We start from the raw sequence: 10,599 nt of genomic DNA, 5'->3' as shown, positions 1-10,599 counted from the left end.
TATAACAAGGTCTTTGCCTTTCCAGGAGGCCTGGGATGAATAGCCACACAGATTCTACAGAGAGGGGCCGCACACTGGCAGCTGGTGGCCAAAGGCAGCCGTCTGGCCAGGAAGGAAGGCCACTGGGCAAGTCCTGGCCTCCAGGTACCCCCTGGTACTCTTGGCTCCCAGCACTTCCCAGGATGAGGCAGCTGCTGCCACTGGAGAAGAGGGTCTCTGGGAATGTCTCTTGCCAGGAGGCCAGAGCCAGGCTCTGCAGCCAATGATGTGTTTCCATGACAAGCACTTGGGGTGAATAAGCACTAGCCACAAACGGAGCGAGCCTAAGGCCTGTCGAAGACAGGGGATAGTATGAATGAAGGAAACGAGGTGAATATAAATATGTATTTTAAATGAGAAAAGAAATCTCTCAAACGGCAAGGGTTACATTGATAAAGATAATTCAGAACTACTACGTATGGGGCTAGAGAGATAGCTCAGTTGTTAGAGTGTTTGCCATATTAACATGAGGACCTGAGTTCAAATCCCCAGAACTCATAGCAAAAAAAAAAAAAAATTGCTGGGTGTGATGTGAGAGTGTGCATCTGTAATTTCAGCCCTGAAAAGGCAAAGACAGGCAGGCCGTCTCTGGAGCTCCCTGTTCAGCCAGCCTAGGTGAACTGGCAAGTTCCAAGTTCAGTGAGAGATGTTTTCCAGAAAAAAAAAATACAAAAGCAGTTGAGGAAGACACTTGTCATCAACCTCCACATGTGTCCACACTCAACATAGATGCACAAGAAATCCATGTGTGTTTTCTAATTAGCGGCATCACTATGTTACTTTCCCACCCTGTGCATTGCAAATGTTGCTTCCCTACAGTCCTCGCCCATCTCCGACAGACCCTCCAACCCTGCAATCCCATCACCTTCCCAAGACTCTGAGCAGGTAAATGTCTCTGCAAGCGGTTTCTGCATCTCATTGATGGGCAGAAACTTGAATGGAGAGAAATGGCTGCCGAGCACACAGGAAGTCCCTGTTTAGTTGTCTTTTAGCCACATCTCCCAAACGCACTTAGTCTACAGCCACAGACGCCAGATATGGGAAAGAGAGGAAGTCAAAGCTAGGGCCGCCAGCTTGTCACCTTAATGGATTGCGGTCATTGAACATACTAATATTCTCGGAACCATGTAAGCATGTGAACAAGTGTGCAGGGCCTTCCTGAGCCTCAGGAAGGAAATGAGTCTTCTAGGCTTATCCATTTGTTATACATTAGCTGTGTGGCTTACAACTCTTGCAAATACCTGCAGATCTGGTTCCAGATCCCTCTAACAGAGAGCCCCCCCATAGTCTTCAGGGAGAAATCCCTTAGTTCCCAGTGGGACACTTCACTGTTGTTGAGACAGGGTCTCACCATGCAACTCTAGCTGGCTTGAAACTCACTGTGTAGATCAGGCTGGCCTTGAACTCACAGAGATCTGCCTGCTTCTGCCTCCCGAGAGCTGGGATTAAAAGCGTGGGCCACCATGATTGGCCTATATCAGGACATCTTTAGCCCTCTGCACTGTTCAGCCCCATGGGCCACAGGTTGTCTTCAGGACATGGTCTAAACCCTGTGTTGGATTTTAGCGGCGCTCTTACCCTGAGGGGAAAAGTCACAAAACATGACAGAATCCACTAACAAGAGTTGTATTAAGATGTGACCAGGCCTGTGGAAAGACAGTGTGTGAAGGGGGCCAGGGGAACATGGCGCCAAATTATAAAGGCTGAGCTGCGCCTGCGCACACAGGCCCACGTGGCTATTCCACGCATGGGCATAGATCACATGGTTGCGCTGTGTGCTTTACAAAACCATGTGGCCACAGGGTCATGGGTCACACAGGACTTTTGACCCGGAAATGACTAGGCAGAAATGACTAAGTGTCCCGCCAGGCATTTGTGACCATGCCTGACCGTGGGGCATGTTGGGAATTTCTATCACCCCGCCCCTCATGGACATCCACAGCACAAATCAGTCACTAGCTCCCACAGTTCTCGATAAGTATGTCCCCTCCCTGCAGTGTGAGAATAAGAATATGATACCAGGTTGAACACCAAGGACAAATGGCTGATGCAGAAAAAGAGATGTACCTCCACACCCTCCCCTGGGGTGATTCATGGGGTGGATTAAATAGGAACAATCAACATTAGGGAGAAATGTCTGCAGGTACGCAAGCACACACACACACACACACCCCACACACACACGCATTCACACTCCACCGCACACAACCAAATGGCTACGCACAACTCCAAGATCATCTGCACTACGGACTTCAGAGACTAGATGACAGAGATCCAAGCATGCTGTTGAGACAGAACCATATGGCTGCTGGGCTGGTCACCAAGAGCCACATGGGCAGCGGGTTTGTTTCATCTCCCCATCTCCAAAGCACACGGGCAGGCAATGCACCCGTGTCTGTCTGTACAGTACTTCCAGAAAACAGCCAACACTTGCCCCTCCAGTGCTGCCTTTACTGTCCCCTCATTCTCGCGCACAGAGGAAGAACAATGGAAATAATTGGATGTTTCTCTTAGAGGTCTCGGAGAGTAAAACGTGGGCTGCCAGCACTGTTCTTCTAAGCCTTGCTTTTGTGCGTGCTTGCTCTCTTTGTCTTTCTGCAAGTCTGTGGCTCCACAAGTGCGTGGATGTTCCTAACACGAGGAGTCAGCTGCCTGCTTCTGGTGTGCTCATGTCTTCTGGTAGTCTCCAGACCAATTTCATTGTTCTCAGGGGTGAAGCCTGGCCTGTTCGCTTGTTTAGTTCAGCCTGCTTTCTGTTTTGTCTTCCATCCTGTACGCAGGCATTGTTAAGAAATCCGCACATTATACAGTGTTGAAATCATCCTGCGTTTTAGTGATTCTCAACTGAGATAGAAGATCCTGTGTCTCCATGCTGAGGAGGCTACAGGGAATGTAGATATATCATTCTTTGAAAACTGGCACAATGCCTTTTGAGGGCATTTGGCAATCAATGTAGGTCAGAGGTCGTTTAAATGTCCCTACTCTTTGACCTCGTGATCTCATTCTTCGGAATTTATTTCAAGGAAGTAATTTAAAAGAAGAAATGGCGTATGTGCTGATGTATTTATCGCACTGTTATTTACGATAGAGTGGAAAGTTTAGATGACTTGGGGGCTCAGCGGTGAGAAATGGACAAACAAACTGAGATGTAATTTAGCAGTATGGGCTTTATACACGGGCCAAAATGGTAAGTAATCGGAGCCCTGGGCACGAACACAACACCGTGTCTACAGAACCATCAAAATGATATTAAAACACTGTGCTGTCGAGAACAGTGCAGCAAGCTGGCTTCCAGTGGTGGGGAGGTGAAAAGTCGTTGGCATGAAAAAGGGCAGAAATGCAAGTACACTATGTTTAAATTCAAAATAACCACCAGTCACGCTCACTGTAGCTTCTGTTTGACAGCAGAGCTGGTTCAGTCGAGGGCGATTCTAAGACGCCACACCACTGTTACCTCATCCATTCATCTCCCTGGTCAGTTTTTCCCATCTGTGTACTTTGTCAAATCACTTGGGTTACTTATTTTAGACCGAAATCATTGTGACAGTAGAGAGACTCTTTTGGAATAAAAAGGAGAAGCCTGTACGTTAAATCCCTCGCCTTGATATGGAAGGGCTGTAAACTCAGGAAGTGGATGACGCTGTCCACAGCCTAATCTCCTCACAGGGTGATGCTGCCTGTAAGGTGGATGTACAGTGCTCAGTGGACTTTGCTTTATCTAGAAGAGGAGCTTTCCTAGAGAGTAAGAACTGGCTGTCACATCTATGTGCACATGCCTGTTTGTGTGTACACGTGTGTGTGCACAGGTGGAGGCCAGAGGTGACATCAGGTGACATCCTCGATCAATCTCCACTGTAGTTTTTGAGACAGGGTCTCTCACTGAACCTGGAGCTTGCCACTTAGGTAGAGCTTGGCTCACCAGCTCCAGGGATCTGCCTGTGTCTGCTTCTCCCTCCCCCAGTGCTGGGATTCCAGGTGCATGCTGCTGTACCTTGCTTGTTGTCCTGGGTTCTGGAAGATCAAACTCAGGTCCTCACGCTTGTATGGCGACCACTTTACTGACTGAGTCATCTCCCTATAACCTTTAGTCAACAATATTTTTTAAAAAATCAAATACTGTATACTCTTTCTTCTTCACAGGATGGTGCCCCTAAATAATTTCATGCCAACTTGACACAAGCTAAAGTCAGCTGAGAGAAGGGACCCTCAATTAAGAACATGGCTCATCAGGGTGCCAGGCATAGTTGGAGTATTGGATTTCATGGAACAAAGATGAGTGAGTAGCGTAACCAATGCTTCATAATTAAATGGTGCTTATCTAATACTCCCCCAAGAGAAGAACCTTCTGTGGTCTCACTTCGTGATACTTCAGTATGTAGCCAGAAGAAGTCAGTCTCAGGACCTTACCCTCATCTCCTGTCTTTTCTATGATTCCTGACTCCCTTCTTTTTCTAGCTCCAGACCACACACCTAAAACGTTTATTATGAATTATATATTATGAAGTCATAAATGTGCCATAAAGATACATTGTACATTCTACTTGGGATCACTAAAATGCAGCACCCTAGAATCTAGTTAAGATTTTATTTTATTTTTTCCAAAGTGTAACGGGCCATGCTTGGTGTGGTATTAATTTAAATGATTTCTTTCAGATGTAATGGTGGTACTTTCATAACCGGATTGCTTCTAGATAATATTAAGGACCAAATTCATAGCTCATTAACTGTGAATACTTAGATCTGTAGATGAATTGCATTCTAGACTTGTGGCTGAGTTCAAAGCACTTGAACAAAAATGACAGTGATTCAGAATCTCGTTACATGTCTTAGCTGTAAAAATGAGAAGGCGTTGATTGGTCTAGAAATCTGATAATTTGACGGTGATGAGAAATTTAAGTGTTATGATTCTAATAAAGTATTCATTTGATTAAAAACAAAACAAACAAACAAAATGCCTCCATAAGATTTGGCTGTAGGCAAAGCTCTAGAGTATTTTCTCAATTAGTGATTGATGGGGGAGGACCCAGCCCATGGTGGGTGATGCTATCCCTGGCCTGGTGGTCCTGGATTCTATAAGAAAGCAGGCGAGCAAGCCGTGGTGAGCAATCCAGTAAGCAGCACCCTCCATGGCCTCTGCGTCAGCTCCTGCCTCCAGGTTCCTGCTCTGTGTAGGTTCCTGCTGTCGCTGCTTTAGATGACGGACTTTACATGCAAGTGTGAGTGAAATAAACCTTTCACTCTCAAGTTGCCTTTGGCCGTGGTGTTTCATCTCAGCACTAGTAATCCTAACTAAGACAGAACTAGGGGCGTCTGTCCAGAGTCTGTGTGACAGTCCCTGCCATCAGCATTAATATCTGAATTGTTTGCAGAAGACAGGAGTGAGCCTTGCACATAGCAATGGTGGACATTGGACAGCATTATGTCAGACAATGCCAGAGTTGTGTGGAGAAACAGACAGCGTCGTGTGTTAATGGGCTTCACTTCTTGCCCCCAAATGGATGGTGCGCCCTTATTCCTTTGGCTCTGTGCAAGGAACAATTTGGCTCCCAGACTCAGGGCCTGTTCTCTCAAGCTCTCTATCAATCACACATTCTGTTTGTCCCACACTAGCTGTTTGGGACCAGCCCACCAGCTGCTGTGGAGAGATTTGCTCATGCCCTCAAAGTGGGGGCACAGACATGTGTGGCATGGGGGAAGGGAAGGAAGAAGCTTCTGGAAGCTTCTTCTGACAGTGTTCTCCCAGCCTCACCATCTTCAGAGAAGATGGGCAAAAGTTGGCTTCAGTCAGCAGATCTTTGTGGGATCTCAAATAATATCTTTCTATCTGGCATAATAGAGCAAAGGAGTTTGTGTTTGTTACATTTCTAAATTGCTCACACTTATACGATACCAAAATTGTCTTAAAACTAGTAATTTTAGGGGAAATTGCTTTTTAAAGTTCAAATTGCATTTAAAGTACGTGTCTCAGCCTTCTTCAGGGTTTTATAAACACAGATTCAACTTTTCCTGGCCACTTTTCATTAGAACTTAAACGTATTTATCTGTAAACGATCGCCCCCATTTTTGTTTTTTTGTTTTTTCCTCTCTCTCTTTATTCTCTCTCTCCCCACGCTATGCATGTTTGAGTATTTGAGTACTTGTGGGGTGTTCATGTGTGCAGATGCAGGCATACACAAGCTCAGGCACATGCACGGAGCTCAGAGACAACTTGAGTGGAGGTCTTTGCCTCTCTTCCTGTTTAAGAGAGTGGTCTCTTGCTGGCTGATGCTTACCCCGGGCTGGTTTGCCTGTGAGCTTCCGGGGACTCTCCTGTCTCTTCCTCCCCTTCACCTAAGAGTGCCAGGATTACAAGTGGGTGCTACCATGGCTTTCCATGGGTTCTAGGGATTCAAGTGCTGGAGGCACCTACCCACAGAGTCATCTCCCTAGCCCCTTCTTTATAGTTCATACTGTGGTGTCTCATTGCCAGGTGTCCCTTCTACTGGTGCTGGACCTACTATTCTATATATTTTCTAAAAAGCAATGTCCTCATTTATTTGAAGTCACCGATATTTACTGATCCCCTAAGACAAGGGCTTCTGTAGGGGCTATGATTTTGACCATGAGCAGAACATACAGAGGTTGAATGTAAGTCATCCCTGGGCCTCCACAGGGGCATGGTTCCAAAATACACAGACCTGCAGTACCCAAGCCACTTATAGAAAATGGTTTAATATTTGTGCACAATCTGTACACATCCTCTCTTATATCTTCAGTCATCTCGAGGCTGTTTGTCATGCCTGATATTATGCAAATATTAATTAAATAGTTACGTTGTGTTAAGGGATAATGATGAGTCTGTATATTTATCACAGTGTAATTCTTTCCCAAATGTTCGACTCTACAAATGTGGAAACTTATATGATATTTTTGAATGTATTTATTGAAATATGCATGTGTTTACCTTAAACTTCCTGAAAGGGTCAGCTGGGAGGTCCCAACTATACCACAAAGGACAGATTTGTGAGTGCCATGAAGGCTAGTTAGAGGTTAAGTGTGGCCAACCAGCAAGCTCACTCAGCACCATCTTCCAGGCCCACCTTCTACTATCTACGTTTATTTCCATCCAAAGAAACATGCCGGGAGCCAGGATGCAGCTCAGTCAGTAAGAATCTGCCATGCAAACATGAGTTCCATTCCAAGTACCCATGTAAAAAGCCACATGCAATCCTAGCACCAGGGATGCTGAGATGGGGGATTCCCCAGTCCTCACTGGCCAGCCAGCCTAGCCTAATTGGTGAGCCCTCAATCCCAGTGAGACACCAAGACTTAAAAAATAAGGTGGGTGGTTCCTGAAAAATGACCTATGAGGTTGACTGCACACACACACACACACACACACACACACACACAGAGAGAGAGAGAGAGAGAGAGAGAGAGAGAGAGAGAGAGAGAGAGAGAGAGAGAGGGAGGGAGGGAGGGAGGGAGAGAGAGAGAGAGAGAGAGAGAGAGAGAGAGAGAGAGAGATATCTGTGCACAGAGATTCCAGAAGGAGAAAGAACACACAGAGGTTTTTAAGAAGGTGATACATATTGCTATTTCTGTGTGAATACCAGCTGAGTTTCTATTTCTGCTCTTTTTCCACCTTATCAGACCCTAGCTTGGGACACCTGGTAAATAAGGATGTCTCCCTATGATCACATCTGAGGTATTCCACTTTGAGGCTAAGTCAAAACTGTGAGTTCACTTCTACCCACAGAAACCCAAGGAAGACAATTTTAGAGTTACAAAATAGGAACAAAAATGAAGAAGGGTGAGAGACAGGCTTTTCTCCTTTTTACATGAACCAGAGCCCTGGGGCTTGCTGGAACTGGTCACTCGGAGATGAGCATTTGGGGACCAGGTCTCATTCTCTATATTTTGGCTTAATTTTCCTCATCCTCACTCCTAATCACCGATGCTTCCTCTCACTTTCTTTATAGAGACATGTGTTTTAGTTTCTTTTCTTTTCCTGTTGCTGTGATGGAACATCATGACCTAGCACACTAACAGAGGGCTTAGTTTGTCTTATGTTTCAGAGGGGTTGAGTCCATCATGGTGGAGACAAAGAGAAGCTGAGAGCTCACATCTTGATCTACAACCATGAGGGACTGAGAGGGCCCTGAGAATCTCACACGTCTTTTGAAACCCTAAGCTCGCCCACAGTGACGCACCTCTTTCCACAGAGCCACCCCTAATCCAAAATAGTTTCACTATTTTGTCAGGGACCATGTATTCAAGCACGTGAGTCTGGGAGGCCGTGCTCATTCAGTACACCACACAGGGTCATGCGTGGCCCTGGCAGGTCTTATTCTCATCATTCTGCTTCAAGACCCCAAGCTCTGGAATTTCAGGTTTGCCGAGCCATGCCTGATAAACTATGCCTATTCTTAAAAATGTAACCAAAAACAGAGAAAACAACCTGTGGGCAAAAATTCCCATCCACATGTTTTCAGAGTGGCAGATCTTTATGGGGTTAAGGTCAGAACCACACTTATTGTCTCAAAGGACATCCATGGCTCATGTCTCCTAACAAGGTCTCCCTCCTTGACTGAACTCTAGATAGACTCCTTTGAACTCACTTCTCCGGTGGCTCTTGACCTTTGGGACTCTGTATTCATCCCCGTATCACGCAATTTTATCACGAATCCTGCTAAGTGAATTAAGTCAGAACCCCCCACTTTCACATCTAGTCACCCTTAGCAGCCAGCTGTGCTGTTTATCTTTCATCCTACAGGTGACATCTGATAACTCTGTCCCATTAGGTGATTTACCCAGAATACCCCTTCCCTGATGCATCCTTTCTAAAATTCCTCTGACCACTGGCTCTCACCCACGGGAGTGCTTAGCTAAACCCCCCACCCACCCACCCAACCTCTATGCCCCATGCAAAACCCCGTGTCAATTGTGGCTTATATGAATGTTCTGCCCTACTATTCTTTGATATATGGTATAACAGAATACTGGTTATTTCATTTTGCAGTCATGTTGTTCCCAAGCCATCTAAGAAGAATGCAGAGCTATGCTAAGAGAAGAAGTGGAGCTTCTACCTGCCTCTGAATCCCTGCCCAGTGTCAGGCAGTCCAGTAGGTGGTGGAGGAAATACAGGACTTAGCTGAAGTTAGGGTACAGAGTTGAGGGTCAAACACACCGCTTTGAGTGTTTAAGCATAAACAAGATATTTGCAGTTTCAAAGTTTCCATCTCTACAAAATATTTAAAAATGCAATGGGAAAAATAGCAAGTTTACAGCGGCAGATGTTACCTTAGACAAGGGTCGAGAGCAGCGTGAGGCCTTCAGAAGGACATATTTGTCATCTTGTGACTTCTTCCCCTGTGATACATGACCCCAGTCTAATCATAAGAACGTTTTCACAAACCCAAACTGAGAGGTAGTCCACGGAAGTGGCCAGCCAGGCTCCTCCTAAAGCACAGAGGCCATGAAGTCTAAGGGTCAGTCACTGGTGCAGGAGGGAGACAAGACAGCCAGAGGTAGTGTGGGATCCTGCGTGTGGCCCTAGAACAGACAAGGGACATCAGCAGGTATGAACAAGTTCTGAAATTTAGTGAACAATTTTAATTCCTTAGTTCTGCTAAGTGCTCTGTGGTACACATCTTTGTTCTCTTGTGACCGTTACCAAAGGTCTGGCAGAAACAGCAGAAGGGGGGGGGGGAGAATTTGCTTTGACTCATGGTTGGGGGCTTTAAGAGTCCATCATGGGAGAGAAGGCACGGCAGAGTCCTCTGTCTATGATGTCAGGATGTGACAGTAGCTTGTTAACTACTGCTAACCTGGAAGGCAGGAAGTATGTTAGGGCTATGACCCTCAAGACCCACCCCCTAGTGACTCATTTCCTCTACCTAAGCCCCACTTCCTAACGGTGTTGCAACATGCAAACTGTGGAAGCCAGCTGGGGACCACGTGTTCAAAAGTGAAAGCCTGGGTTCAAACTGTAACAGTATATAGGATGCTCTGAAGAAGGAGTTCTCAGGGAAAAAATAAAAGCCGTGGTAATGTTAAACTTCGCGGGCCGACTGGACAGAAGTTAATCATTGTAGAGAGTTAGAATGAGAGAGTTGCAGGTCCAGAATCAAATTACCTTGGGCTACGTTAGCCCCTTAAATGGCTTCTTATTGACCATCTCTGCCTGTGACTGAACATCCTTGTGACTACCAGGTAAATCTTTCAGAATATGCACGCAGACCCTGGAGCTTCCACCAACCCAACTGTTACCAGACAAGACGGTAGCAGAAAATTCCCTGCTTTGCCATGACAACAGGATGTTCCCACACAGTGTATCCAAAAATGACTCCGTTTTGTTTTGTTACTATAGAAACGTTATGAAATGGTGACCATGTTCCAATGTATGTGATAGAATTCCTAGCCACTTGCTCCCCTATGACCAAACACCATGCACTAGCAAGATGCTTAGTCACTCTGGAGCCTTTTATGTCCTATGTAATCCGTCCGCTGTATGGTCACATAGTTTGCATGCACTGTGATCATGCACCACTCAATGAATAACATTGCACCGCTTAATAA

The sequence above is a fragment of the Onychomys torridus genome, chromosome 12, assembly GCF_903995425.1.
Source record: "Onychomys torridus chromosome 12, mOncTor1.1, whole genome shotgun sequence".
Lineage (NCBI taxonomy): Eukaryota > Metazoa > Chordata > Mammalia > Rodentia > Cricetidae > Onychomys > Onychomys torridus.
The sequence above is the reverse complement of the archived record's forward strand: the minus strand, read 5'-3'. Positions refer to the sequence as shown.